Genomic DNA, 7,283 nt, shown 5'->3' on the forward strand with positions numbered 1-7,283 from the left:
TTTCTTCACAATTGTCTGCTACCTGGGTTATGATAAGATGAAAGCTTAGTTGTATTTAGGTGGAACTGTTGACAGGAGGACCTGTGTATAACCTTTCAGAGTGGTTTGGAATTCTCACAGCAATGTCAGATCATGTTATAGAAGATCTGTAGGATGAAAGATATTGTTGTCACTCTCTTTGGAAGATGCAATTTGCAATATCCTCTCAGATTTTTTCATATATATCCAGTGCTTTTAGTTGTTTTCACTGTGAAGAATTCCAGAATGCCAGGGGTCAATCTGAACATTTAAGCCTAAGCATATCACCAAATATGGACCTCTCAACTTTGATATATATTTTCAAATCAATTTTTCAGGTTCCACAAAAAATCCTAGTGGAAATGGATGGATATTGCAAAGACTTTTCTATTAACTTTTGAATTTTTTTTTTCTGCAATCCCAATTGTCCTTATTCTTGAACTTACATATTTTTTATATCTTATGAAACTTTCACAATTTTCTACATTCAGGTCATGTGTTTCTGTTTACTACTTGAATATTATAGTTTTGTAGTTTTATTAATGGCAACTACTACATCCTACTATAATTTCTAATTGGTTACCAATGGTCCGTCATTTGTGAAAAAGCTTGCATTTTCATCTTGTATCTTCCCATTCAACTTACTTTAATTTCTTAGTTGTTTCAAAAGTTTGTTTGCTGATTGTCATAAAATTTGAAATCATATAGCAATAATGGTAGACTGTCTTGAAATTATATATGAAAGATAGAGTTGCTTCTTCCCTTTAACTGTATATATCGTTTTATTTTCATTATTTCATTACTCAGACTTCTGGTATAATGTTGAAGAATAGCAACAATAGAGAGTATCTTCATCTCAATATCAACTCAAATTAGAAAAATTTATAATGTCTTACCATTAGATCTGATGTTCACTTAAATTTCTGGTACTTTATTAAGTTAAGAACACTCTATTTTGAACTTCTTTTACTAAATCTCTTTATTACTGATGAGTATTTATTTCCAGTAAATGTTGTCACTACTCATTGAAATGAACAAATAATGTTTCATTGTTAGTAGATATTAATACATATTCTAATACGGGAATTTACTTTATCCAGAGAAATACTATTTGATTATTATTTTTTTAAATATGCTACTCAAATTTGACTTGTTAATACTTTACATTTTTACATCTATTTTATAATTGGCATATTGGTGAGTGTGTGTGTGTGTGTGTGTGTGCATGTGCGGGTATGTGTGTGTGTTTTGGTACCTGTTGCATACACTAGCTTCGTAAAATCAGTTAGGTAGCTTCACCTCATTTTCTTTGTTATGAAAATCTTTGTATAAGATGGGAAATTGTTTATTTTGTAAAGACTTGGCAGAACTCATTATCTGGGTAAAAAGTATCTGGACCTGGTACTGCTTCAATTTCTTCTAGAGTTAAATGTCAAATTCAGTTATTCTACTCTCACATGAACAGACCTAGAAATGCATACTTTCCTAGAAGTGTATACATTTTATGTAGGTTTTATGTCGGTTTTTAAATTGATGGCATATAATTAGTCATTCTCTTATATTTTAAATGTTACTCAGTTCCATTGTCAATTTTTGGGATTCATAATGTGTTTCTCCTTTACTTTTTTTCATGATCATATTTTCCAGTTTTTTTATTAGTAATATCTCTAAAAAGCTAGCTTTGTTTTCCATTAAATAACTTTAGAAATATTTTTTATTGTTTCATTTTCATTTTATTAATATATGTTTCATTTTTATTAATTTCTGGTTTTTCTAAGTTCTATGTTTTAACTTAATTTTATCTTTATTATTTTATAATAATGCCTTTGGGTGCATAAATTTTTCTCTGAGTTCTATTATGAACTTGGAGTATACATTTTGATAAATATCCTTTGAAAATAGCTTATAATTAATGTATCATTTCTTCTTAATAAATTATTATTTAGAAGCATCTTCTTTACTTGATAGGTGTATAGGTTTGAAGGGAACCTAAGGCAGAGCTATGTTTTGTGATTAATTTCTTGTTTTCTTGCAATACCTTCAGTGAATGTAGCCTGTTCATTAGGTCTGTTTTTGGTGGCTTTTTTGAGGTCTCTTTGTAGTTTATTCGTACATGGTCATTTGTTTCTCATTTCTTTTGGTCTCTCCTTTGTGCTAAATCCTCTGTTGAATATAAACTTCTAAAAAATTCTATGTATATCTATTAGATCAAGCTTGTTGTGTTACACAAATATTGCATATCATTATTTATTATATGTTTCTGTTTCAAACTCAAAAAATCAACAGTTTCTAATAGTAAGTTTTAAAGTTTCTCACTATGATTGTGGATTTGTCCATCTTTTTTATATTTTTTAGTTTCACCTTATGTATTTTATAACTATGTTGATTGGTACATAAAGAACCATTACTGCAATATACTGTTAACATTCCTATGTTATTTTAAGTCAGTATAAAATATCAATTTATTTCCCTTTAAGGCTGTTTACTGTAAATTCTAAATGGTCTAATATTAACATTACTATACTTGTTAACAATTTATTGGCTTATTTGTTTTCATTTCTTTTTTATTACTCCAATATTTCTGTGTCATTTTGTTTCGAATTAGCTTTTCTATTGCCAATGAATGCAGTCTGTTTTGAGTCTTCTAAATTTTCTCATAGTTGCCATGCTAAAAAGAGATAGTCTTCTCATTTTCAAGTGTAATCATGTATATTTTTAAAATATTTTAACTGTCAACTCCAGGAAATTGAAATAGAGAGGGTGGAGCATTTACCTAGTGTGCCATTGTAGAATTTTTAGACTTACAGCTTACTACGACATCTCAAGGGTATTAATTTTTTATATGAAAATAACTTTTATTATATATTATGAACAATTCAGTGAAGCCTTATTTTCAAGATATCTAAAAATAAGTTTAAAAAAGGTTTTGTTTTTCCTTAGACAAATAAATATTTTAAATTATCAATAATTATTGAAAAAACATTATTAATTTTTTAAATTGGACATCTATTGGGCATTTTTTAATTTGAAATCTGGTAAATTAGCAGTTGCATAATTTTCAGTACTACATCATCTGGATATTTTTCTATGGAATATATAATTTGGAGATTCAGTTAAAGAAGGGAAAACTAAACAGTTGGCTTACCATTAATTTTAGTAGTGTATATTCCTTGAATTTCAATAAAGATTTATGTATTATGTATTTCTTATGGAATATTAAAATATAACTGTACTCTGAAAACTCAATAAAGTATTTTGTCAGTCAACAAAATGCATGTGCACAGAACAAGACAACATTTCTTCAGTAACTTGACATTTACTGAATTAACTCTATCTTGTTTAGTGGTAGGGAATGTCTAGGATGAAGGAGAGGTTATGACTGACTGCTTTCTAATTTTCTTGTCCTGGAACATAGGCCAGATGTCATGCAAAAATCAGAAAATATTTTGCTATTGTTAACTGGTTGAATAGATTAAGAATACATTGGTCTTTTAAGTGTTCCCACAGAGTCAGATGCTGCAAATATCAATGGGAGCCATTATATTCTTTTTATATGCAGCCAACTTCTGCTTTTATGCATTCCAAAAGGGGTCACATTGTAATTCCAGAAGTAGGATGAAGTTGTAACCTGATACTAAGACTTCTTCCTCCTCCTAGGTACAGAAGGATGGTGCTTAAAGAAAGCTGGACCCACTGCAATCCGTTTTGATGAATGTTGGGTCCTTACTGAATTGAATGTAGATGCTAGGTCTATCCAATCTATAAGTGACACATTATTTAATGTCTTTGTGCCTTAATGTTCTCATTTATGAAATTAGGATAACAATATCCAGTTCATATGGCTGCTGTAAAAACAAATAACATAATGTTTTAAAAGTTACAAATACAATGAAGCCATGGTAGAAATTGTATATATTTAAAAATTAAAACTGATTCTCAATTATTTTTATTTATTCTAGAAGTGCCGCACTAAGGACAAAGCAGGGCTGCTACCCGTGCTCTGGGACACTACTAGCTTTGTCAGACTGTTAAAATAGAAATAATGTCACAGAAGACACAAGGCAGAGGCAGACAGAAGAGAGAAAAATCTCAATTCAAGTCAAAACAAAAGATTTCGTGACTGTTCTTATATACACAAAGTAGATTAACTGCTATAAGAAACAACAGTCAAATTTTGGTGGTTTAACATAGTAAAGATTTATTTCCTGCTGACTCCTCAGTGGAATGGGGAGGCAGTGAAGCCTCTGCTCCATGCAGTAATTCATGGAGTCAGTCTTCCTTAACCCAGAGGCTTCATTATTCCTAGTGTCTTGAAGATCACAGGTTGATTTATTACATCTGGCAAGCAAGAAGTAAAAGAAAGTAAGAATAAAGAATCACATGGGTGTATTTTAGGGACCATACAAACAAGCAGTATGTATAATTTCTGAATTTCTCATATTGCATTGGCCAGAACTCAGTCACATGTTCTCCCTTACTGGGAGGCTTGCAGATGTAATCTGTGTGTTTAAGGTGGAAGGAAATTGATAAACACTTAGTGTCGTTTCTGCCACAGATGTGGTTTGATCAGGTGCCAGGATAAGGGGCGTGAGTCCACTGAACTTTTCAATTTCCTCACTTAAGTTTTTTCACACTCTTTTCTTATGGTCTTCAAAATAAACATACAATTATTGCTTAAACTGAAAAATAAACATGAAAATGGTTTAGGATTTGCTAATCAGTTCAGCTCAACAGGTTTTAGTTCAGTGCTGTATTCCTATGCCTAACTCTTTGTAAATTTGGTCAAGTCACTCCAACCTCTCCAAGTTTCGGTTACCTGAAAAATATCTATGTATAAATCCAGGAAATGGAATGCTAAATTGAGATAATACATTAAAATGTATTTATAAATTAGGAAGCATGAGGCATTAATTTTACTAATGAAAGATGGTTGAAAATATACTATAATACTGACTTGGCATTCCATTACCATTGTGCCCTGTCTTCATCAAGTCGATTAGCATCCCTGTGCAAATAATGCTGCTTAAATGTCAGGCATATATTTGAATTTCACATGTGTTATACAGCTGGAATCTATGTTTATTTAACACTTTCTTACACTGACAGAGTCCAAATAGGTTATGATATAAAAACAGTATGAAGTCATCACAGTGGACCAGATCCTACCATTACACATGAGCCCAGGATTTGAAAGGCAAAGATTCAGATTATGGCAAGGGGAAAAAAGTGTTTCTAGAGGTCAAATTGGGCAGGGGTCTGAAAAGTGTGAGTTCAGTTTGTCATAAGCATTATATAGATATGAGAATAAAAAAGAAAGCATAATATAGGTCTTACTTAATCTAATTATTCATTAAAGGATTGAAAAGAGAAAATCATTTAGTTTGCCTTTTATTGTTACAAACATTTTTTGATCTTTCAAAACTTATTTTCTTTGCAATAAATCATCACTTATTTAACATTTGTAACCCTGTTTTTAATCATCTAAATGGAAACTTAAGATAAAATAATTTTCCATGTAAAGCAGAAGATATGCCAGTTTTATGAAAGTCCAAGTTATAATTTTAGGTAGGCTTGAAAATGATTATTTTGTTTCTCTCTCTCTATTCTTTTCCATTTTGACTTTTCCTCCACTGTCTTCATAATTTTTCAACAAGTGATCTTGACTGTATAGATATTTTGTGTGTTTTCATATTACATAATATCTGGAAACAACAAAAAAGAATACTCAACTGTTATGTGTAATGCAAGACTTGTTATTTCTGAGATAAATTTAAGAATAAGTTCCTTATTCTTGCAATTTTCATGAAAACTTTATCTTAGCCTTTTATGTTTCTAAAGCTAATCAACTTATTTTCCTAATTTTTTTTCCAGACTAAAATCTGAAACTATTATACGTTTGTTTCATTTGTTTTCTTTGTTTCAAAGTCAAATGACACTGTGATTGATTTTAAATGACCCTATCATACTTCGAAGTTTGAGACCATTTCTTGAACACATAGTTTTTTTGGCTTATATGTGAGATTTTCTGTGTGTGTGTGTGTGTGTGTGTGTGCATGCACATGCACGCGCGCGCGCGAGAGAGAGCGAGAGAGAGAGAGAGACAAGAGAGGGAATGTCTGTAAAGTAATTGCTCATTAGTTAGTTAGTGGCTATGAAAACTTCTCCATTCCTTATGAACTCCATTCCTCCTAGCTCCTGGATTCCACCCACTGTTTCTTCCACTTTTTGATTTCCTAGTAACTACCATCATATACTATGGTGTAGGTGAGATTAATGAACATATCTATTCCTGGTACAAAAAACTGGGGGACAGCTACTGTAGAGACATCAGAGGAGATTTTGCTTCACTATGTTTTCAGTTGCCATCTGCTGTGGGAAGACAAAGTCTAATGTTGTGCCCTGAGTTCCGAGACCCCCCTCAAAGACGACCACCAGAAACCTAAGTCAAAGCCAAGTGGCCGGGATCACTTTATTGCAGGTTCGAACCCGGACCTCTCTCCGTACAGGCGTAGTCAGGAGGGCAAGAGAGAGGTCCCAAGCACAGCTCAAGCCTACTTTTTATAGTAAGGCACAAACAGGTTACAGAAGATTAGGGCATTTTTGCAGTTACAAGATTGGGATTGGTTGACATTTTGAAGTTTGAACATTCGGCAGTTTCTGATTGGCTCCCACCCTTTTTTAAACCCCAAACGTCTAGGGGTTTTTTTTTTTTAGACAAACTGCTTGCTTAACCATGGGTGGGAGGGGGGTGGTTTCGATTGAGCAAGCAGTGGGTACGTGACTGGGGGCTGCAAGCACCGGTAATCAGAACAGAACAGAACAGGACAGGGACTTTCACAATGCTTGTCCATACAACGTCTGGAATCTATAGATAACATAACCGGTTAGGTCAGGGGTCTATCTTTAACCAGGCCCAGGGCGCCGCCTGGGCTATCTGCCTGTGGATTTCATTTCTGCCTTTTAGTTTTTTCACTAACAATCTCATATGCTTATTGTTTGTACATGGCTGACATGTCTTAAATCCTTCAAGGTTTCACCAGGCCAAGTTGTCATAAAACCTCTGGTAAACTTGATCGAAGCATGCTTTTTACTATATTTGTAAACTGAGTTTTTGTTGTTGTTATAATTTTTGTTAAAAAACTGTATTATGTGTTTTGTGCCCAGGCTCTTGCCAATAAGATCAGATATAGTAGATGAGTCCTAGCCCTTCATATTCACAGGCCAGGAACCTTAATGTGTCAGTTTACCAAAATTAATAAGAATCC

Source organism: Piliocolobus tephrosceles, chromosome 7 (genome assembly GCF_002776525.5).
Source record: "Piliocolobus tephrosceles isolate RC106 chromosome 7, ASM277652v3, whole genome shotgun sequence".
In the NCBI taxonomy this organism is placed as follows: domain Eukaryota; kingdom Metazoa; phylum Chordata; class Mammalia; order Primates; family Cercopithecidae; genus Piliocolobus; species Piliocolobus tephrosceles.